The sequence below is a fragment of the Antechinus flavipes genome, chromosome 3 (assembly GCF_016432865.1).
Source record: "Antechinus flavipes isolate AdamAnt ecotype Samford, QLD, Australia chromosome 3, AdamAnt_v2, whole genome shotgun sequence".
NCBI classification, from domain to species: Eukaryota; Metazoa; Chordata; class Mammalia; order Dasyuromorphia; family Dasyuridae; genus Antechinus; species Antechinus flavipes.
Window position 1 is genome coordinate 517,608,969 of NC_067400.1, and position 7,077 is coordinate 517,616,045.

General features: G+C 37.9%; 1 long non-coding RNA gene across 2 annotated transcripts in view; it reads right to left on the reverse strand.

Moving 5' to 3' along the window:
• Nucleotides 1-5,110: 5,110 nt before the first annotated feature.
• Nucleotides 5,111-7,077, reverse strand: part of LOC127558066 (uncharacterized) — a 14,144-nt gene continuing 12,177 nt past the window's right edge. For both annotated transcript variants that reach the window (XR_007952709.1, XR_007952710.1), the window contains one exon: nucleotides 5,111-5,581. This is a non-coding gene — a long non-coding RNA (uncharacterized LOC127558066). The remainder of the gene's footprint in view (nucleotides 5,582-7,077) is intronic.

Sequence of the window (7,077 nt, forward strand, 5' to 3'; positions counted from 1 at the left end):
GCCTAGGAGGGATCTTAGACCACAGAAGAGAGAATTCTGGAGCTGGAGGGGTCTCCGTCCCAGTGCCCTTCTAGAGAGGAGCAGGGAACACCAGGTTCTATTGACGTAGGTCTCTTGCTCCTGTCAGGGCAGTAAAAATAGCTGAGAAGAGGAGGGAGGGGTTGTTGTTTTTTACTTTTTTTTCCACCATCCACAGTGACTGCCAGGAGAAAATGACCCTAGTTAAACAAACGCCTTAAGAAGCCGGTTCCCTGCTGAGAAGGTGGAGGCGGTGAATTCATGGTTTGAGTCTTCAAGTGTCAGAATCTGTCTTTGAAGAGTCTTCTGGGCCAGTCCCCTTATCCACAGGCAGGCTGAAGTCCAGGCCACCCAAGACAAAGGGCTTCTAGCCTTCTGATGCTCACTCCGACTTGGCCTGGTGTGGCGGAAGGGTGCTGAGCTTGGAGGTAGTGCACCGGCTCAAACACTTTTCAGTTGTGTGACTAGGGTCTGGAGACGTGAATTCATTGGGAGAAATTGGGTGCTCACTAAAATTAACTTGATTCCCCAGAACTCCTTGCCTTTTCTCCTTTATCATCCGTGTCACACCTCATGAATGCTTTCCTAGCCTCTGTCCAGAGCTCTTCTCACTCTACATTCTTTTTGGGGCCATCATTAGTTCTCATGGGTTTAATGATTATCTCTATCTAGATTCATAGATTTATCTACCCGGCCCCAATCTCTCTCATTACCATCAATACCAACCATCCCTCTTAGACATCTTGAGCTAGATGTTCCATAGATATCGCAAGCTCAAAATGTCCCAACCCAGATCTCATTATCTTTCCCCTCAAACCCTTCCCTTTTCCAAACTTCTCTATTTCTGGCAAAGGCACCAGCATTCTTCCAGGTTCATAACTTTGGTTTTATTCCTGACTCTACTTTTCTTCACTTCAAATAGTCTATCAGTGACCAAATCTTGCCATTTCTATCATTACAACATTTTTCATTTCTTACTTCTGTCCTCTCACATAACTGCCTCCTTAGTTCAGATATCCTTTCTGTTTTTCATCATTTCCTAGATTTTGCAGCAGCCTCTTAATTGGTCTTCCTGGCTCAGTTCTCCCCATTCCAATCCATCCTATACACTGCTACCAAAATGATTTTCCTTAAGCCCAGATCTGACTGCACCATTCCTCCTCTCAGTAGGCTTCTGTAACTCCTCATTGCTTTTAAGATAAAATACAAACTCAGCTTTGAAAGTACTTTTACAACCCGGCCCCAAACTAGCTTTCCAGCCTCAGTGGATATTACTGCTTCTCTTATACTCTGCGATACCACAACAGACTGGCCTTCTTTTGGTCTTCATCCATGACACTCCATTTACCATTTCTGTGCCTTGGCACTGGTCCACTGCCATACCTAGATGGCACTTTTTCTTTACCTCATGCAGAGAATTCCTCCTTCAAGTTGTAACTCAAATACTGGCACCTTCTTTGATTATTTCCCCTGCAAATACTAGTACCTTTCTTCCAAATTACCTTGTGTGTCTCAAGTGGGGCACAAACCCAATTTTATCCCAACTCTCACTCTCTTTCTTCTAGGTTGGGACTGGCTCATTTATACCCTGCCCTCAAATTATCATTACTTTGACAACTTGGGATGGTCCTCAGAAGGGGGAGGGGCATATGGTTATGATTCAGGTGTATATGTGTAGGAAGAGAAGGTGGCTATATTGCTACTATCCATCCCTATAGCTTTTGAGCCCCTCTCTGGTGTTCTTTTCATTTAGGAAAAATAAAATAGTCAAGATGATATTATTAACTCTTTAAAACGATATGATATTTTAAATAACTTTTTATTGATAGAACTCATTCCAGGGTAATTTTTTACAGCATTATCCCTTGCATTCACTTCTGTTCCGATTTTTCCCCTCCCTCCCTCCACCCCCTCCCCCAGATGGCAAGAGTCCTTTACATGTTGAATACGTTACAGTATATCCTGGATACAATATATGTGTGCAGAACTGAACAGTTCTCTTGTTGCACAGGGAGAATTGAATTCAGAAGGTATAAATAACCCAGGAAAAAAACAAAAATGCAAGCAGTTTATATTCATCTCCCAGTGTAAAACGATATGATATTTTGAGGGGTTTTTTTTTTGGTCTTTACCCTTACATATGCAAATTTTATAATTATTACCCAGTAGTCATATTTAAATAGTTGACTACATGAAAGTTGAAATACTTTGACATTCTTGTGAAGGTTACTATTCTTACATCTGTGTAAATGGCTGTAAATTGTGTGCATATATGCTATATTTATGTTATCTAGCTGACATTTGTTTGGATTGTTAAAATTCAAAAATTAAAATACTCATGCAAAAAAATGATATGTTTTAACAGTCAAGAATGCATAAGGCAAAAATAATACCATTTACTAAACAGAAAGCAAAAGCAAGAATTATCAAGGTATAACAGAATATTAATATCAATAATCAAGATTTGACAGTATACTTACAATTCTGGATCATATTCTTCCACCAGTGCTCTTAGTGTCTATGGGAAAGAGCAAGCCACAAACTTACAGAAACCTAGCAAGGAGGTATCTCAGTAGGAAAACACATGCTCCTAGTATAACTCATGATTCTGGACCCCTGGACCTGATTTCTTAGTCCTTGGTTTCTTTAGGGAGTATTTTATACCCCTATTATCTGTTGGCAGGTTGTCCCTTTTCTGGGCTTCTCTTGATGGATAAACTACCTCTCTGCTAAAGAAACATCTGCCCCAAATAGGTACTTGAGTCTACCCAGGTCAGTCTTCTTGTTAGGATACTGAAGCAGTACTAATCTCTTCTCCTAAGCCTGGAAAATTGCAGAATTCTTCAAATCTGTTCTCTGGGTTCTGAAGTTTCCCTTCTCAAAGTGGAGAGAGGGTGCTAAAGAGCAATATGGGTAATCTCAGCCTTCACAGGGCAAGATTTTTTTGCCTGCTTTTTCCAATCAGCTCCCAGCAGCTTTAGACTGCTCTTGTAAAAAACTCCCAATAGCAATTACTGAGCCTCTCTGGCTCCATTAGTTCTCTCAGTTGTCTCACTCTGAAGCATTACTCTTATTTCCCAATTCTCCTTTACTTTGCTCCTCTCAAACACCATACTTTTGTCATTAGTATCAGTTCTTTCTTCAAGTGCCTATTCATTCTTCTGATCTCACCAGCCTCTTCCTGCTGGTTCCTTTTAGATTCTAATGCCTCTAATTTAGAATCAGGGTTTCTTCATAAATAGTGACTCATTTTTAATTTAGGTTCACAGACCCAAAATTTCCAAAGGGATCTGTGGATAGATTTCAGGGAGTCCATGAACTTGGATGGGAAAAAAATATGTATTATTATTTTTCAGCAACATTCAATTTATTTGTAATTCTATATATTTTATTTTACACACTTAAAAGCATGTTTCTGAGAAACGTCTATTCATACATTTCATTAATCTGCCCCCAAATTTGAGAATTCCAACTCCAATGGTTTCATATATTTAAATATTCTCTCTCTACACAATTATAAACCACTTGAAGGTAGGGACCAAGATGGCATAAATTTAAGAGAACTAAACATGGAATCGAAAGAGTTGGTATCTGAATTCCAACTATATCATTTACACTAAATTTGTGACTTTAGTCATTATTGAACTGTTCTGTCCCTCTGATCCCTAGAGATCATCTCATCCAACTTCCTCATTATATAGTTAAGGACATTGAGTTTCACAGAAAAAGATTTTCCACTACAATATATTTAACAAATATTGTTTAACAAATTTTGCTTAAAGACCTCTTGTGACAGATAGATACTAAATGCTAAATGCTACTAAAAATGGGCTAATAATCCCTTCCTTGATTCTTTCAAAGAAAAAAAGATTTCTGGAAGCAATGGGTAGATTCCCTCTGTATTCTATATTTCTATATTAGAAGTTCTGGGCAGTTTTCTTGTATTATTTTATTCATTATGATATTCAGGGGTTTTTTGTGTTTTTTTTTTTAAACTTGTCATGTCCTGGTTACCCTATTTTAAAAAAAATTATGTTTATGCACCCTGTTTTTGAGATCAATATGTTTTGCTTACATAGAGATAGTGTTTTGTTATTGATTTTTGCCTCTGGTTTTCCAGTTTATCTTTCAATTCTGGGTATTTGCCTTTCAGCTAATTCTCTTTTGCTTTTTGGTGAGACTTGAATTCGAGTCATGCTACAATGGATTCAAGTTTTTCTATACTGCCACTTATTTAAGCTGTGCAAATCATACATCCTGCTTTCACAATTTTTGATTTCTCTTTTAAACAATTTGGGAACACCTTCCTATAATTCCATGTTCTATTGGAAATCCACACTGTCCTCTGTCTTATCAAATGATTAATTTTTCTTTATTTTGCAATATTTATTCATAGACGCTTGAACTCTTTTACCTGATCTGAAGCCAATATTCCTTTTTGTTATGAAGCCAATATTCTTTTTTGTTATTAATATCTCTCCCATTGGTTCTTTGGCTCATCTTAAGATCTTTGAGTTTTCTTTCTCCTAAGATATTTGGAAATGTCAGTCTTTTCCTGTATTTCCTTTTCCCTATTTCCCATGTTCTGACTCTCTCCCATATAAAGGTTGTTTCCTTGGGAGCTATATCTTGAAGTGTCTCAGCCTCCTCTCATGTTGGGCAATGCATGGATCAGCAGCCTCTGTTTCTTCTCCAAATGATTTCTGGGGGTCAGATCTGTTCCCAAATGGATGCTGGGCTCCTCAGGTTTAGCGGTGTATCACCAAGCATACTCACATTCCTGTCTGTTTTCCATGTCTTCCTCCATTTTCTGGCCTTGCTTTTGTGGCAAAGATATTGCCCTGCTACCACAACATCTGAGAAAATTCATGCTGTATGGGTTTGTGAGGACTGGATGGAAGCGGGGAAACACTGGAATATAGAGTTGAATTCTACATGGTAGAAAGGGAAGGAGATAGTGCTGACTGAGTGTGTTAGTGGATGGGGATTTTTCTCCATTGTTAGTTTGTCAGGTTTTAGCTTGTTTGGGTTCTTCTAATCCATCAAGACAGTGAAATTGTTTTATTATTTATTTTTATTTATTGTTTTATTTATTGTTATTTGTTTTATTATTTATTATCACAAAAATCTTGTTACATAATTTTTATAATGAGCAGATATTCAGAGAATCATAAACCTTTAATATGAGGATGAGTCTTAGAGATCATCTCATCCAACTTCCTCATTTTATAGTTAAGGACTTTGAGTCTCCCAGAAATAACTTAGAATCATAGACCTTCAAAGTTGGAGGAAACCAAGATTTCCTGTTACAATACATTTAACAAATGTTGCTTAACCAATTTTGCTTGAGGACTTCTGGTGACAGGTCGATTACTAAATGTTAAGACAGTTCATTCCACTTTGGGGCAAGTCTCATTATTAGACTGTATTTTAAGCCTGAATCCTTGAATGTGCAATTTCTATCCATTGCTCCTCATTGTCTTCTGAAGCCAAGTAGAAAAAAGTTTGAACCTTCTACATCCGCGACTTCAAATTCTTAAAGACAGTATCATGTCCTCTCACTCTAAAAAAATAAAAATAAATAAATCATTAACATTTATTAGTCACCACCATATGCCAGGTGTGCTAGGTAAAGGACCCAAATTACTCTACTTTTTCCTCCTGTGTCAGACTCCAGTCTAATTACATTGACTTTTTTTTATTAAAAAGTGTAATGGACACTTACTCATCAAATGTCCACAAAATTTCTGATCAACATAACAAATCGATTCTCCTAAGACTGGAAAACTGCAGTGCAAAACAAGAGAATAAGCATTCTTATTATGCTGCAAGGAGAGAAGGTTCAAATACTTACCTAACTGGAAGCTTCCCCTCCCCCCATTACAAAAACACATCTCTTGTTTTGATAAGTGACACAAAGGGCATGGAGAGCTGTGTGTTGGCCCTAAGTTGCCTGCAGCATGTTACTGGATGACTTGTCCCTGCCTGTGAGAAATAGTTTAAAATAACCAGTAACAAATAGGTGAGGTCATGACTGGGCTGCTGCTTCATAAATTGTCACATACTGTAGAATGCCACGTTACTTTTGGTTGCTCCTAGGTCCCCCGTGGCATCTAGTACAAGTTGACCACAGGACTCACTGCATTGAATTTTCTGAGTTTTCTGACTCTGGTCATTGGCTCCCAATCCGTTCATCCAATTTTATTTCAACAACCAGCATTAATTAAGCACCAATTATTTGTCAGGTGCTATGTTAAGGGCTGGAAATAAAAACTTGGGAGACCCCAGTCTTAGGAGACTCAAAACTTGGTATCTTCATATCTTTCCATCCTTCTTAGGTATTACTCCTTTCTACATGATCAGTGATTCAGCCATTCTGGCCGATTTGCTGTTTCTCACATACAGTTCTCCATCTCCATCTTGGTGCCTTTTCTTTATCTTTTCTCCATGTTTGTAACATTCTCTCTTCATTGCCACCTTTTGGATTTCCTGAATTTCTTTTCAGCCCCAATGTTACCTTTTGTAGCAGGTCTTTCCTCATGCTTTACTCTCTAACATCATCTTTCATTTTTTCTGTACATACTTTGTATGTACTTTTGAGGTATATAGCACATACTCTGAACTTTTCTGCCTCAGCAGAAGGGACTGTTTTTGCTTTTTTTTTTGTATTCCCAACAGAGCTTTTCACATAGCAAATGCTTAATCGATTCTTGTTGGCTAATTAATTAATTACGTCATATATGATAAGTTGATTGATTTCAAATTGGAAGGAACATTAAAAGTCTTATAATCTAACTCTGCATTTTTTGGATAAAGAAATGGCAACTCAGGGAGCAATGGCTTATCCAAGGTAACCTAAGCAGCAAATGGCAGAGTCAGGATTTGACCCCATGTTTTCTGTCTTCAAGTCTAACTCTTTCCATGCCATTACTGCATTCTAGAAGATTTCAGCCTAATAAGAGGGACCCTTATCTGTACATAGATAGGGGTAATATAGAGTAAATTGTAATGGGGTTGAAAGAGAAAGAGTAATTAGGTAAGTAAGCTCTTTCAACCTTC